At 34.9% G+C, this 15968-nt stretch overlaps 1 pseudogene across 1 annotated transcript; it reads left to right on the top strand.

Annotated features, from left to right (window-relative positions):
* Positions 1-13650: 13650 nt before the first annotated feature.
* Positions 13651-15968, top strand: LOC145803991 (DNA mismatch repair protein MLH1 pseudogene; annotated as a pseudogene). Its single transcript, XR_014345599.1, has 3 exons — positions 13651-14181; positions 14303-14438; positions 15842-15968. The product of XR_014345599.1 is annotated as a DNA mismatch repair protein MLH1 pseudogene (transcript).

Consider the following 15968-nt stretch of genomic DNA (forward strand, 5'->3'; position numbering starts at 1 on the left):
TTTTTTGCATATCTCTAGGGTATTGAAACTCATTTCGTACATCTATTTCAGCTTGGGCTCCCATCTCGTCAAAATATTTTACGAGCCGCTGAAATGTAAATTCAACCATAGCTGAGATAGGTAAGTTCCTTGCACCTTTCAAGACGCTATTGAAGCACTCTGCATCATTGCTGGTCAATACCCCCCACCGATGTCCACTGTCATACGAAAGGGCCCACTCCTCAGGATTCATCTTGTAAACCCAATTGATGGCTTCTTGGTCAATAGCCTGTATTTGTTGTAAGTAACCATTACACTTCCGTCGTTGATGAGCACTCCCTGCTTTCCATAGAAGTTGTTTGAGCTCCTTATTTTTGAACTTAGTGTTGAAGTTACTACAAACATGTCGAAGGCAGTGCCGATGATATCCAACAAATTAGAGCGAGGGATTCAGCCAATGCCACCTCACAACAGCTAAAATACTCTCAGCTCGATCAGATATCAAAGTCACTCCCTGTCGATCCATGACAATATGTTCCTTGATATTTGCAATGAAGAACGACCAAGACTCCAAACTCTCCCTGTCGACAACAACGAATGCAAGCAGTAATATTTTGCCATTGGCAGTGACAATCGTTGCTACAAGCAACACACCAGTGTATTTCCCGTATAAGAATGTACCATCTATGGTTATAACAGGCCTACAATGTCTGAATCCATCGGTGACGGGTTTGAAAGACCAGAAAACAAAGTGGAAGACGGGCATAATGGTTGTACTTCCGGTATATTTGTGCTTCCATTGCACGATGGTGCCAGGATTAGATGTTTGTAATGCATACATGAATTTAGGCAACATCCTATATGATTCATCCCAATCCCCGAATACCATTCTAATTGCCTTTGCCCTTGCATGCCACGCCTTCTTGTATGATATACTATAGTTCATGGTCTTTTTTATATCTTCGATGACATTCTTAATGGGCATATCAGGTTCATTCTGCATACGACAAACAAATTATTTTGGTGTGAACACTTTAAACAAACAAATATGTATATAAATGTAAACATTTATTTTGTATACTCACCGCAACTTGTCCCAAAAGATGACAAGCAATGTAACTGGAGCTAATATTTGTGTGGTCCCTATTCATTCGTGGATATAAACAATGGTGAGGACCCCTATACTGCTTTATTTCAAAAAGACCATGTTTCCTACTAAGAGATGCACGCAACCACCATCTACAATCGTGTTTGCAAGCACACACCCAAACGTCTCGCTTGGAGGTTACGACTTTATACTCTCGATTATTTGTTGCATGGTACAATTTCACAGCATGTATCAGTTGCTTCTTATCAACAAAAACCATCCCTTTGTCCAACTCTGGATTTTCAGCATTCTAGATTCGGTTACGGGAAACGACATCGCGGTTACTAATGTCAAAATCACAACCTATGTGAATGTTTTCATAGAAAGGGATTTCAGGTCTAGGTGGAATGGGGGCATTCTGAATATCAGCGGGAGCGTCGGCATCATCTTCTTCATCATCATCATCATCTGATCCACCCAATAAATTTTCTTCATCACACATTTCATTCTCATCATTGTCTAGGGCGACATCAGGACCGTACATGTCACTGTCAGCAAACTGCACAGAATTAACCGTTTCAGCCATATTACCAGCAACTTCAACTGGAGTGGTATGATGACTGTAGGTGGGCACATCTTCGGTGTTATTGTGAAATTCAGTCTCGTATCCACCACGTGAACTTGATTCTCCACCATGGCCATGAAATGTCTGTTGTGTGTAGCCAGCTGCATAACATTCATTCGATTCATACATACGAGACTGAAACGCTGTCGTGTCAATCCCATGTGTGAGCAATGTAGTGAACGGATGAGAATCCATCTGTGTTATATTCGGAAGATTTTGTACAACCTGTTTCTCAATGTACACTTCCAAACAATTTGGTGGTTGGAAACTTCCACCGATACTTAATACGGTGTTCAACGCCTCATCGTCATTGATCGGTAATATTTGTATTTGCTGGTTGCTTGCCACTAGCGATAAGGATATCTGCATTTGAAGATCAATCGGACTGTTTCCCCGTAACTTGCCACCTTGGACATAAACATCTCCTCCAAATTGCTAAGTGTGGTGCCAAGTTGCACCCCATATATCCCTTTCGGCTCAGCATCATATGATGCACTTTCATCGGGATCCCGAATTATGTTTCCCCCCAGTAGAAGATAATTGGAACAGTTGCCATATACTTGTTTCAATGAAACAGTAAACATTAAAATATGAGCAATATACATATATCGAAACAATGTCCATATAACCACAAGCATTATTATCAGCATAATAAAACAACCTTACCATTGCGGCAAGGGTCTCCCTATTTGTAGCACGTCCGCGAGGGACCCGCTGCAGTTCGAACTCAATTTGTGTCACGGTTCTTAATCTGAACCAAAGAGTCCAAATCTGGCAAATCGTTTTGAGAAACAGATTTTTTTGAAAAGAAGTGCCAAACATGGACTGCTTTGCCAGATACAGAGTCGCCACCTAAATATTTTTTATGGGGGAATTTAGGAAACCCTGACTCGGTGCCAAAGGCCACGTGTCCGTCATCACCAAAGTTGCCTCGGCTCGGGAACTTGGGTGCGATCGGGGAAGGTCAGCTATGAGCACCCCCTCTCGCCCGATCCGAAGATCGGCCTCTACTAACCGTGATATCCGTTTTTGAAAACGTTATGTGTTCTTATTCTAGTTATTATCCTAGAATTACTATGTTGTGCGCACAGCAAACAAGTATAGACCAAATCGCCTAAATTGGAACAAAACATTTCATGCTTGTTTTGAAAATGGTTTGCTACTCGTAAGTAGGCTAAAATGTAGGTTTTGCCACCCTCGAGTGAGCTTTTAGAAAAGATGGTTTTGCCACTATCTAGTAGGCTTAAAACTCAGTTTTAATGAATTATCCCAATTTAAGCAATTTGACCTTCATCCACAGGCATTCAAACAGTTTATCACGTAAGCATCTAGCCACATGGTAAGCATGCTGTCATGATAGCATTCACACGCATGCGGTATGCTAAAGCATAAAAGCTCACTTAGTACTCCAAGCCAAAACAGAAACCAGTTAGTAATCACATGCATGATCCTAGTTCATATTTGAAATGGCTAATGCAACACATGCAAAGATGCAATCTAAACAGGCTCGGCTATCCTAAACATGGCATGTGAAGTGCTGCAACTAACAAATACTCAACTTGGAATTGAAATACGAGTGCAGTTAGCATGATGTACCGAGCCTGGTGCAAGCAAGACAAATGTATGAATGCACGCATGCATAGCATAAGGTATGCTAATTTAAATATGCCCTAGTCTACCATCATAAGCAGGTAAATAAAAGGGAAGAAAAACGTGGGGTTGGAAAACATGCACACACGCCCCCACACTTATTACAAATTTGCCCTTGCTTGGAGGGACCGAAAGAATAATACAGTCCGAATAACAAATTAACTATCCTAGCTAATTAATTATTACAGACCCTTAATTAATTAACAAAATAAATGCAGACAGAAGGTGGCCGTAGCCGTCGCCTTGGGATGCGCGAATGATGCATGCTTGACCCATATTGCCCGGAAACTCGTTGCCATAACACTGTTGCCTCTGTTTTTCACTACCCTGCTCCTCTGAGGACTGCCAAAGTCTAAGGACATGCTCTCTGGATGTTGGGGAATACCACCGGCTGGAAGAGATGGCCACCGGCCATGGGAAATGGTCACCGGCCGCTGATGAAGTTATCGGCCATTGATGGATTGCCGGTCGGCACTGTATTTAACCGACCGGCCAAAGCTTCCTGCAGAACCTGCAATTGGCAGCAGCAGAGGGCAAGCAGTGTATGGCATAGAATTTTTAGGCAAATGTATGCATGGACACGCTCCCTATCATGTAATGGACTCAAGGAAGCATGGCCCTCGACCCTCGGGCCACCAATCACACATTTCGATGCATGATGGCCAAAGAGTCAAGTATGCATTTCAATGTCAAATGCAATGCACACAAAACATACAAGGGACCCAACCTCAATCATGGTTGGTCAAGAGGCGAGGCAATGCACAACAATGCACATGCGACCTAAGCATGCAAGCAAACGTACAAACATGCAATACAACTACATGGCACACACAATGCTAACAACATAACATGCACAACGCATTGAAACATGACATACACAGTGCAAGATGGACTTACACCAATGTGAGTGGACCTCAGCCACACCCACATCAGTGGCCATTAGATGAAAAATGAGATACTCAAAATGCGTGCACACGTGCACGCAAACCGAGGACCGGCCCTAAGGCACCGAAATGCCACTCTAATGAGACATGGCAAAGACATGGAATATGATATGCAAACATGCAAAAATCAGCAATGAAATGTGGTATAAAACAGCCCCGAATCACGGCAAAATAGCACCCGATGCATGAAATGAAACCGAAATGCAAAACTAGGCCCATGCATTGGCCTATAGCTATGTAAAACATGCATAATTTGTACATGAGATGAAAATACAGAAGCAAGGCAGCCCCTATACAAGCACTTTTACAGTTCAAAACATGGCCAAATAGTAAGCACAAATATGGCAAAACTAGCATGCAAAAATGGCCCTAAACATGAGGTAAAGAAGCAACTCACAGCTGCCTACCCCAAACAGATTAGGGGCCTTCTACAATATTGAAGAGGGGCCAAAAATATGATATTTTACAGTTGATGGCCAAGCCTAAATCAGTACACAAGTATGCTCAAAATGCCATGCAAGATAGGGCCCAAAAGAGGTCAAAACACAAAGTATACAAAAAATTCATCAAACAGCCAAAGACCCTTAATGAAACATGAATATGGGGTCAAAATAAGACTGTTTTCAGTTCTGTAAAATGACCAAAAACAGAAGCATAATAGGCTAATAGATCATGCAAAAATGGGGACCAAAGAGGGATATAATGACAAGTGGCACATGGAGGTCCCAAACAGTGATGAGTCCTTCTTCAATGTTGAAGAGGGGCTCAAAATAAGCCTATCTACAGTTTACACCATGCTCCAAAACAGATCACACACAGGCCAAAAATACTATGCAAGATTATGGCATACAAGAGGGATAAAGAAGGAGGTGCAATATGGGGACCTCAAATGACAAAATTCCCTTAATGAAACATGAAGTAGAGCTCAAATAAAGGATACTTTCAGTTTTGGTCAGAGCTCAAAACAGCAAGAAAAAGAGGCTAAGAAAACTTACAAAAATGAGCTAGAAAGAGGGAGAAATCAACTCACCCTTGAAGACCAATCATTTGCCACCTCTTGGACCAAGAAAAGCTGCCTCCTAGCCTTTGAGAAGGCCCTCCAAGCTGCTAGAATGGAGTGGTGGTGTGGTGCTATAGGGTGTAGTGCAAATAGGCCAAGAACAAGGGTCTTTGAACACTCTAACACACCCAAATGTAGAGAGAGAGGAAGATATATAGAGAGAGGGTATATATATCAGATATATATGCCCTAGGTCTGGTTTTTTGCTCAACCAAAACAATGGAGAAGGAGGCTTTCTTATATAGGCAAAGGGAAGGGCTTGAAGCTTATAAGACAAGCTAAAAAGAAAGGGTCAAGGGGGGCAAGGGGGGCAAAGGGGGCAAGGCTTATAGAGGAAGCTAAGACAGCTGGCCAAGCTTCTTGAGGAAGCCAAGACAAGGGGTCAAAGCTTCCTCAAGAAGCCTTGAGCAAAGGGTGCAAAAAGAGGGGTCAAAGGTGGTGCAAAGGGTGCAAAACAGCCACACACGTGCATGGGGAGCAGAGTCTGTGCATTCCAGCTGGCACAGCTGGCATCCATTCAATCTGTAGAATACTCCGGAAGGTCATCGGCTAGCAAACTTGGTCGGTCAGCCATCTTTTCTGGCCGGTCGGCAATCTATTTGGCCGGTCGGCCATCTATTTGGTCGGTCGGCCATTTGTTTTGGCCGGTCGGCAGGAAAAATCTGCTCTGCAGGTCTAACTTCAAACGGGCATAACTTCTTCATATGAACTCCTTTTCAGGTCATTCTTGTGTCGAAATTGAAGCCCCGGAAGTAAGATTTCCAATGGCACCAGCCTTGCATCAACATTACAACTGTGCAAAAAGTTATGCTTGTTTTAGTGAAGGCTGCTCAGTTTCGGTCCAACCGGGATGATGCCCAACTTCAACCAATCATATCTCCGCCCTCCGGTCTCGGATTTAAGAGATTCTTGAATGAAAAATGAAGCCCCGGAAGTCTTATTTCCAACGGTGGTGGCCTCATACCTTAACTCAAAGTGTATAGACAAATAAGCTTGATTTAGCGAGGACTGCTCGTCCCTCTCTTAGCAATTCTTGCCTATCTTCTTCTCCAACTTGGCTTCTCCCCTCTTCTCCCCTTTTCTTCAACTTCAAACCCCTAAGTAAGGTGTTTTGAAATATTTTTCAAAGATTTCATCTCTCTTTCATTCATTTCCACTTTGTCCTTACTCGGTTTATCGAAAAGCGCATTTTTTTGACAAAATGTGAGCCTCGGAACATCGTAGAAACTTTATTTCAAAAATGTTTTGAAAGAGAGGGTTTTAAGGTCTAAAAACCATTCAAAATAGCTTTGGTCCAAAATGGGGTGTGAAGTTGGGATTTGACCCTCTCATTGCCGAAGAAATTGGGTCTTTGCCCTACACACCTTTTATCACCAAGTAAACCATCAGTAACGCCCAAGTCTTATGGGCTGTCAAAAATGGAGTGTCTACACTATTACAATATGATCAATTTTTAAAAGGCATTCACTGAAAATAAATAAATAATAATAACTCTACAGAACCGTTAATTTACGCAACGATTTAATCGTACTTTGTATTCATCGGGATCCCGAATTAGTGCTTTGTACTCATAAAAGATGTGAGTCTAGGTATAGGGCTTGTAAAATGTTTACCTTAAAAAAGGTTCATGTTTCTTTAATGGTAAATGAAAAACATTTAAAAACTTAAGAGATGAATATGATAGTGTAGATGAAACCAGAGAATATAGGTTTATCGTTGACTAAGGGAGTTTGAGGTGGAATTTGCACTGAAGAAGATGAAATCAGGTAATTTATTAGGATAAGATTGTTTCCCTATTGAGGGTTTGGAAATGTTTAGATAAGGAAGAGTTTGTCTTGATTGAAAAAATTCTTTAATAAGATTCTAATGAGTACAAAAATGTTTGATGAGTGGAGAAAAAGTATTTTAGTACTTTATTTATAAAAATAATGGAGAGTTGAGTTCATACCCTTATTTGCCTTCGTCATGGATGAGTTCATACTTGGGAGAATATCTCATGGTGTGGGTTATTCATTGATGATATTGTTCTAGTTAATGAAACTAAGGAAGGAATCAACAAAAATATAATAATGACTTATAATTATATAAATCAAAATAAAAATTATAAAAACATAATGTTCAGATTTTCCTTTTCAATGGTGGCGGACAGTCACAAAACAGAAGTGGCGATAAACCACTTCGTTTAATACCCATTTCAAAAACTTTTTCTAATTTTCTTAAGTTTTGTGAGGAAATTTTAATTTCTACTATAATGCTATTATATGTATTACAAATTTAGCTCATTAAATTTTTTAAAATTTCTATGACAAGATTATAAAATTAAATGTTAGTATTTTATGATGAAATTTCTTCAAATTATTCTAATATCAAAGTTAATATTTTTTATAAAAATTACTAATTTTATTGAATGTATATTAAAGATAATACATGATATAGCGGTTTGGTTTTATTTTTTTAATTATTTTTTGATTTTTTTGAAAAAATATAAATAAATTTGACAAAAATAAATTGTTTGGTTTGATTTGCAAATGGTTGTGAAAGAATGTGGCACCTCCCAAAATTACACTTTTTTGGTTGGTTAGCTTGGAGGGGCAGAGTGCAAAATGATCTTACATACAATTTACAAGTGAGTATGTGCTTATATGCAGACACCTGCAATAAACTATGTCCTAAAGTATGGATTTCGATAGTTAACAACTAAGTGGAAACCTTTAGCTAAACCCAAATGAAAATAAATTCTAAGAATTTGTAATCATATTCTGGGTGTCTGACCCCAAATATAGTGAAATAAACCAAACGAAACTATACCAAAATATTATTATTTGAATAAAATAGAGTCAAAATTAAATATTTTGAAAGACCATGATATTTTCATTTATTATTTTGAAGTCAATAAAAATATTTATTTTTTAATAAACTAGAGTCAAAATTAAATGTTTTGAGAGAACATGATCTTTTCATTTATTATTTTGAAGTCAATAAAAAAATGTTTTATTTAATAAAATAGAGTCAAAATTAAATATTTGAGAGAACATAATATGAATTTGAATGAGGAAAAATTCCAATTCATGAGTAACATAATATGAATTATCGGTTTATGAGTAACATAACTAATAGTTTGTTTGATATTTTTTTAATGAGGAAAAATTATTAGGTACTCTTGGAAAGTCATGCGTTTATGTTTTTCAGTAATCATCCATTGCCTTTAAGTAAAAATTGATTTATTGACCTCTTAATTTATAAATAATATGACTAAAAACTTGTTTGATATTATTTTTTTAATGATTTCTTTGACTTTTTTTATAAGTTAAAAAAGTTAATATAAAATTGGGTTGCTTTTTATTTTTTATTTTTAACGGGTGATAAACATAATTTTTTTTATCAATTTTAATTTTTTAAAAATCAATTTTCACAAAATAATGTTTTTTGGGTGAATACAAAATAAGGTAATATTCCTTACAGTGTACCATAATATCTATACAAGTGATTGGACTTACAGATTTTCGTAAGTCAGTATTATTTGGGTGAGTGGCAAATCGAAAATGAAATTTACCTACTTAGTTCTAGATTATGCCAACCAATTGATGTACAAACTGAATAAAAAATTCAATATACAACCATAAAGTGAACAATTTATGCTATGTATATTAGTAATTATGTATAACAAATAAAGAATACTCTAACTATATATATGATTAAAGCAAATTGACTTTAACACATCAACTTCATATATAACATATACAAAATGAAAAACATTATACAAATTCATAAATTTTATAAATTATTCTTAATAATTGATATATCATGTACTAATAAAATTTTTAAAATTAAAGCTTGAATTATGTCAATGATGTAATAGGTGTTATACTAGTAGTTAATTTTTTTTTTATAATACAAATTTATTAATATATATAACATTATCAATTTAAAATAGGGATAATTGGTGAACAGTCCACACTTAGTGAACAGTCCACACTCATGGGGCCATATGTTATTTGGTTCATGAAAAATTCCAAATTCCAATTCAAACAAACTCTTAGTTATGTTACTCATAAATATCTGAATTCATGAATTTCATAAAATGATTTTCAATTTTAAATTCTCAATTATATGAATTTCATAATATGACATTAACAATTATCAATTATATGAATTTCAATTTTTTTAATTTTATTCTTAGTTAAAAAAAATTACTTTTAAAACCCTAATTTCAAAACCTAATTTCCTTTTAATTCCTCTTAACAAGCAACAAATAAAATTTCCAATTCAACAAATATAGGTTGATTTATACACAATTCAAAATTCCAAAAAAAATATAGACATTTTGATTCACAAGCATAATTTCAAAATTTCAATTTCTGCTTTCAAATATCAAAATATAGACATTTCATAATTCCAATTCAACAAATATAGGTGAAGAAGATGATTTTGTGTATAGATCAAATATAGACATTTAGCTCAAAATGTCTATATTCCAATTCAACAAGTATGGCATCTAGCTCAAATATAGGTGAACAAATATTGGTGAAGAAGATGTCTATATTTTCTTCAGAAGATGATTTCGAAATATAGACATTTCAAATTATTCACAAACATAATTTCTGATTTCTGATTCAGAAGCAAAATTCCAAACCCTAACATTTTCACAACACTGATAAAAAACCCTAACACATTACAACCAACACATTTAATAATTGACATTTAAAACCCTAACATTCACATTTTCACAAACACACATTCACAAACACAATAAATAAATACATAAAATTCAGAAAAAAAGACAGAGCCATACCACGGAGACAGAGACAGAGAGTGAGAGCAGCGGGAGAGCGAGAGCGACAGTGAGAGTTGAGCAGAGGGAGATCAAGAGAGAGAGAGAGTGAGAGAGATCGAGAGCAGAAGGAGAGAGAGCTGAGGGAGATCGAGAGCTGAGTGTGAGAAGTGTAAAAAAACGTGGCTTGGGTGTGTTATATGCTGTCTGAAAGCGTTATTAGAAATGGCGAGTTTGTAAGTGCACAGTGAAGGCGCTATTCGGAATAGCATTTTCTTCACAAACCAAATGAAGCGCTATTTGCAACAGCGTTTTCTTAATCAAACTCGCGAATTGGAATAGTGATTACACTGTTCAACATATTTCGACCTCCTCACAGTAAAAGCGCGAATCGGAATGGCGCTTCAGCTTAGTTTGGGAATTTCGTCAGAAGTTGGCCTAGTTTGAGAAATAAAATGCAAAAGAGACTTATTTTGGGAAAAAGCCCTCTTTAATCATCCACAAAAATTATAAGAAATCATATTCTTTGTATATTCTTCTCACTTTTGGTCTAAATTCTAGCAACAGTTATACTATTGTGATGGAAATAGAGTAAATTACACAATCACTCAGCAACATTTTTCCACTTTGGGTGCTAGAGAAAAACTTGTTTCCAACTTGGTTCCTAACCCACGAAAAAATGTCTAAGAGCATCTCCAACGGTAGTAGGCATTTTACCTATCTAAATATTACTATAAAATATATTTTTTATTTTGCCTATCGACTGTTTTATGTTTTTACTCCAACCATGCTCTTTATTTTAGCTATTTATCCAAATACTATTAATTTTATAGAATGCCACGTCAACAACAAAGATGGAGGAAAATGATCGTAATGATTGAATACATTTTGCCTAGCGTTGAAGGCTAGCTACATGTAGCTAGTGAATATGAGTTGAGGCAAAATGCCTAATCATATGCCTAGTGCATTGGAATTGAAAAAAGTGAATCACACTAGGCATTTTAACTAACAAGTATTATATGCCTAGTGCATTGGAGATGCTCTAGGTGAAAAATATATATATATATATATATAAATCTTAATTACAACTAGTGCTAACACCCATGCCATGCATGGGACCTTATAATTTAAAATGAGTTATTCCACAATTTTTGTGGTAACGTGTGTTATGATATAATCTATGTTATACATAGAATTTATAATTGTTAAACAAACTTATTATAATTTATAATTTATAATTTATAATTGAAGTATGCAATTTTTAATTTTAGCTTACAAGTTGAACCATACATTTAAGACATGCACGTTCAATTATTTATTACAAAAAATTGTATAGTTCAATTTAACAATAAAAAATTGTAAAGTGAATACTGCATGCACCTTTCAAAAATATATAAATTTGAACTTTTTACACTAATTAAAATGGTTCGTAACATCTACACCATAAAAATAAAATATATATTTAAACTTTTTACACTAATTAAAATGGTTTGTAACATCAACACCATAAAAATAAAATAAAAAACTACAAAAAGATTGCAACCAATTTTTTGCAAAAACAAAAACTGAATAAAAAATAAAAAATGAATCTACAATGTGAGGTTACAAATTTTATTTTTAAGACAATTTTAAAAACACATATGGACTAATAACATTGTTAATCTTTAGATTTAAAATAAATTAAATAACAGTTATTGCCTAACCTTCTTTAAAATCCTTCCCAAATACAACTATATCAAAACTATTGATTAAATTTAATAAATTCAAAAGCTAAATTTATTTTTATTTTAGATTTTAAAAGATTAAAAAGAATATTTATGAACCTCCTCCTTAGTTACAAATTTATCCAAATGATATTAACAACATTTAAAATATCTGTTGGCTAAATTTGTTAATTTGAATTAAAAAATAAGATACATGCTTAAGATTTTTTATATCTTGCTCAATTTCATGGCTAAATTTGTTGATTTTGAGTTTTTAAAAAATAAATAGATAGTCATTTGTAAAACATTACATAATCACAATCATATCAAATCTATTGGCTATTAAAATCTATAAAAATAAAAACAAATTAAAGCATCTATATATTGATTTTGATTTTTGAATTTAAAAAAAATCAAAATTCCTATTAGGGAACAAAATTTGTTAGTTGGATCCAAAAAGTAATGAATTTTATGAACTTTGTAAAATCAAGAAAGTTATTAAATTATTTTTTTTTTTGTTAAACTTTTATTTTTTCATAATTTTAATTTACGGGGACAAAATGAGAAAAATTATGATGTTTTAAATACTATTTTATCCCGTGCATAGCATGGGTCACATGCTAGTATATATTATATAAGAAAAAAAGGTGTTTCTAATGACAAGGCTTGGGGGAGTTCTAAACCCTCAAACTAAAATTTATGTTTTTTTTTATTTATAAATAATAAAAAAAATTCAATTGGTTAAACTCTCATTTAATTATAATAATAAAAATCTAATTATTCCATAAATTACGATTTTTAAAGAGAAAGTATGCTCAACTATTTCAAAATTTAAATTTGAGTGCCACTATATATAGAAGCAATTCACTAAAATCTAATTATTTTTTATTGTAAAAAAAAGTCTATTGGTTAACTCTAATTTAACCATAACAATTAAACTCTAATTATTTCATAAATTACGACTTCTAAAAGGAAAGTATGCTCAATTATTAATATGGAAATAAAAAAATTCTAATTATTTCATAATTTATTATTTTTAAAAATATATATATATTTTCATTTCAAAATTTAAAATTATGTATCATTAAATATGATATAGAATCTAAAATTTATATAAAAAAAACCTTTCAAATGGTCACATTATTTATGCTACAATTAATATAGCAAGTTTCAAAATTTATAATAACGCTTTTTTCAAAATTCAATATAGCAAGTTTCAAAATTACATTTAAAAAAATCAAAATCAAAATTAAAATTATTTTTATTTTTATTTATTTCCGAACCCACAAACTAAATTTCTTGTACTTATTATAATCGTTGTGAGCTTGAAGTATAGGTCCCTCCATCTTTTGGTGAATTGGGCCCTCTGTATCTGATATCAACCCACCAAAATAACAGACCATCCCTATTGAACTAACCTCTTCTTTGACATTTCCTTTGCGGATCGTCTCCTCTACTCACCGTCGTCATTGTTCACCATCGCCATGGCTCACAAGATAAGGAATATGAGTCTCTGTAGAACAAAGCCCAACAATACCAAGAAGAGGCAAAATAAAAAAAAAAAAGTATAATGGATTCCTGTTTCTGGGGAAGTAAACTTTATAAATGAGTTAGTTAGCTTCTATTGAGAAGACTAGAAAGAACATGGGAGTTGGTTTCCTTGCCTTGTCTGCCAATAAAAATTCCCTTGCTGGTAAGTGGGTATACGAAATTCAAATCCACTCATGGTTATCTGGAGTGTTATAAAGTGCATGCAATCCAATGTGGTTTTCTCAGGAGTACGGGATTAACTATGAGGAGATTTTTTTCCTGTAGCTAAGATGACCATTTTTCACACTTACAACTTCGTTGTTGGGTTGGAAACACACACTCTGAGCTGAGCTGCTCTTTTTTCTTGTTCAGTTTTATCTGTACTAAAATGTTGGTTTAAACTTTTCAACCTCATTAGGGCATTATATAAATGTAGGTAAGCCTTTTGAATCAGCAAGTTATTCTTGAGAAGATACAATCTGCAGTGGAGTCAAAATTGAGAAACTCCAATGAGGCAAGGACATTTCAAGAACAGGTATACTTTTCTGCAAACTTGGTAGCTTATAGTTTACTCATGGTAAACAAATATTATTAGTGGTCGTGGTCATGTCATTTGTATTTATGATTTAATTACAAGTTTGGGCAAATTACAATCTTAGTCCCTGTTGTTGTTTGTCTCTTGTGTTAATTTGGTCATTGTAGTTCTAATTGCATCAATTTTATCCTTGAATTTTTCACTTTATGTCAATTGAGACAGTTGGTGTGGTAGATCCCTCTCCGTCTAGTCCTATGCTTAGGAGCAAAGATTCCCCAATTAATCCCTCAGCTTCTGGTATGAAGAACATTTTCTTTTGCATTTGGCTGGTCTCATCCATCTATTGGCAGATCTATTAAATGTATTGTCATTTTGGATTTTCTCCATTGAATTGTCCAATTTTGTTGCCTTACTACAGGGACAAAATTGCAAAAAGTTCCAATTCACAAAATGGTACGAACAGATTCACTGGATCCTGCAGGGAGGTTGCATGCCTACTTGCAAGTTAAACTTCCTAGCCATCATGAAAATAATTCCAGTTTGACATCTGTGAGGTAGGACTTCTGTTTAGTCCAAGTGCATCCTTTTTTTGTTTTTTTTTGGATAAATAGCCCAAGTGCATCCATTTACTTTGGTAACTCAAACTGAAGTACTTCTAAATCTTGCCACATAATAAATATGCAAAATATGCAGGCAAGGATGAATGTCACGTTCTCTAACGTGCAGACAAGAAGTAATTATAAATTATTCTCAGAATCGTCACCATTCAGTTTCTTCGTAGTAATCAATTTGGGCAAATCATCATCCTTAAGTAATGGAGGTTTTGCCTCAACCATGAGCAACCAATAAGGATGCAAACCAGAGAAACAGAACAAACTCAAGTCTGTGACACCAAAAAGCTGATTGTTCAAACCAGAAGTGGACTGCTACAGTTCAGCTGAACTATCTTTAGGCCCAATAGTCATTGCAAATGCGACAAATAAAAATGAACCTCAAAGATGTCCTATAGCCTGGGTGGTACCCATAGACTTGATTCCAACAAATAGTTTGCTGGGCAATGCGACAAATCACATATTTAAAAAATGACCCCTTATATTCCAAAAATAATACAAAAAATGAGAACTTAAATCAAACAACTTAAAAAAAATCTACAAAAATCACCATAATTACCAGGAGGGCAAGACAAACTAGATTGTGTGTTTGCCCAATCACGGCGTTCATACAAATGCTAAATTATGCTGATGTTAGTGTTAGGATCAAAGACACCCAGAGAATTATCTCACACACACAGAGAATACAATATTTACGTGGTTCGGCCCAATGCCTACATCCACGGACAGAAATGAGAATTATCACTAAAATGGAGCAAAAATACAATTACAGAGGAGGAGATGAAACTCACTCAACTCACAGCTCTCACTCTCCAATTTCTGATGATACAAACCTCTCCTCACTCATCTCAATTTATAACCAAGAGAGGAGGAGTAGGTGAAGTGCTAGCCATAATTGGCCAAGGTAGTGCCACCCTCACTATCTTCCTTTAGTGAGTTGGTGTAGCCCACCACCACCTTCTTTTACAACATGGTGCTACCTACACTATGTGAATGGTGGGCTCATTACCATGTGGGTAGTGGATGGAGCCAACAGTTAGCATAACGTTGTGCCTCTTTTCTCTCTTTCTCTCTTATTATTTTTCACTTTTCAATGCTTATTTTTAACTACAAGAAGTGCTGTTGGTCCTTTAAGCTTGTTTGTTGTGACCACATACATGAACAATACACGTCCCTTGAAGGCTGACACGTGCAAGTGTGTATAATGATGTGTAAGGTACATGCCATTGATTACTTGCCTGTGACGTTTGGTAGGTTAGGAGGTATCTACGCTGGTCATGATCCATGAATAAGTTGTAGATGCATATTTAGTTATTTTATGATTTATGAAAGAACTCCAACTGCAGGTCTTCTATCCGACAAAGGAGGAACCCAAGGAAGCTGCCTGATCTAACTGGTATTCAGGAGCTTATTGATGACATTGATAACAAATGTGAAAAAATATTAATATTGAGAGAGAGAGAGAGTGATTGA

The sequence above is a fragment of the Camellia sinensis genome, chromosome 12 (genome assembly GCF_055761805.1).
Source record: "Camellia sinensis isolate YWXY chromosome 12, ASM5576180v1, whole genome shotgun sequence".
NCBI lineage: Eukaryota > Viridiplantae > Streptophyta > Magnoliopsida > Ericales > Theaceae > Camellia > Camellia sinensis.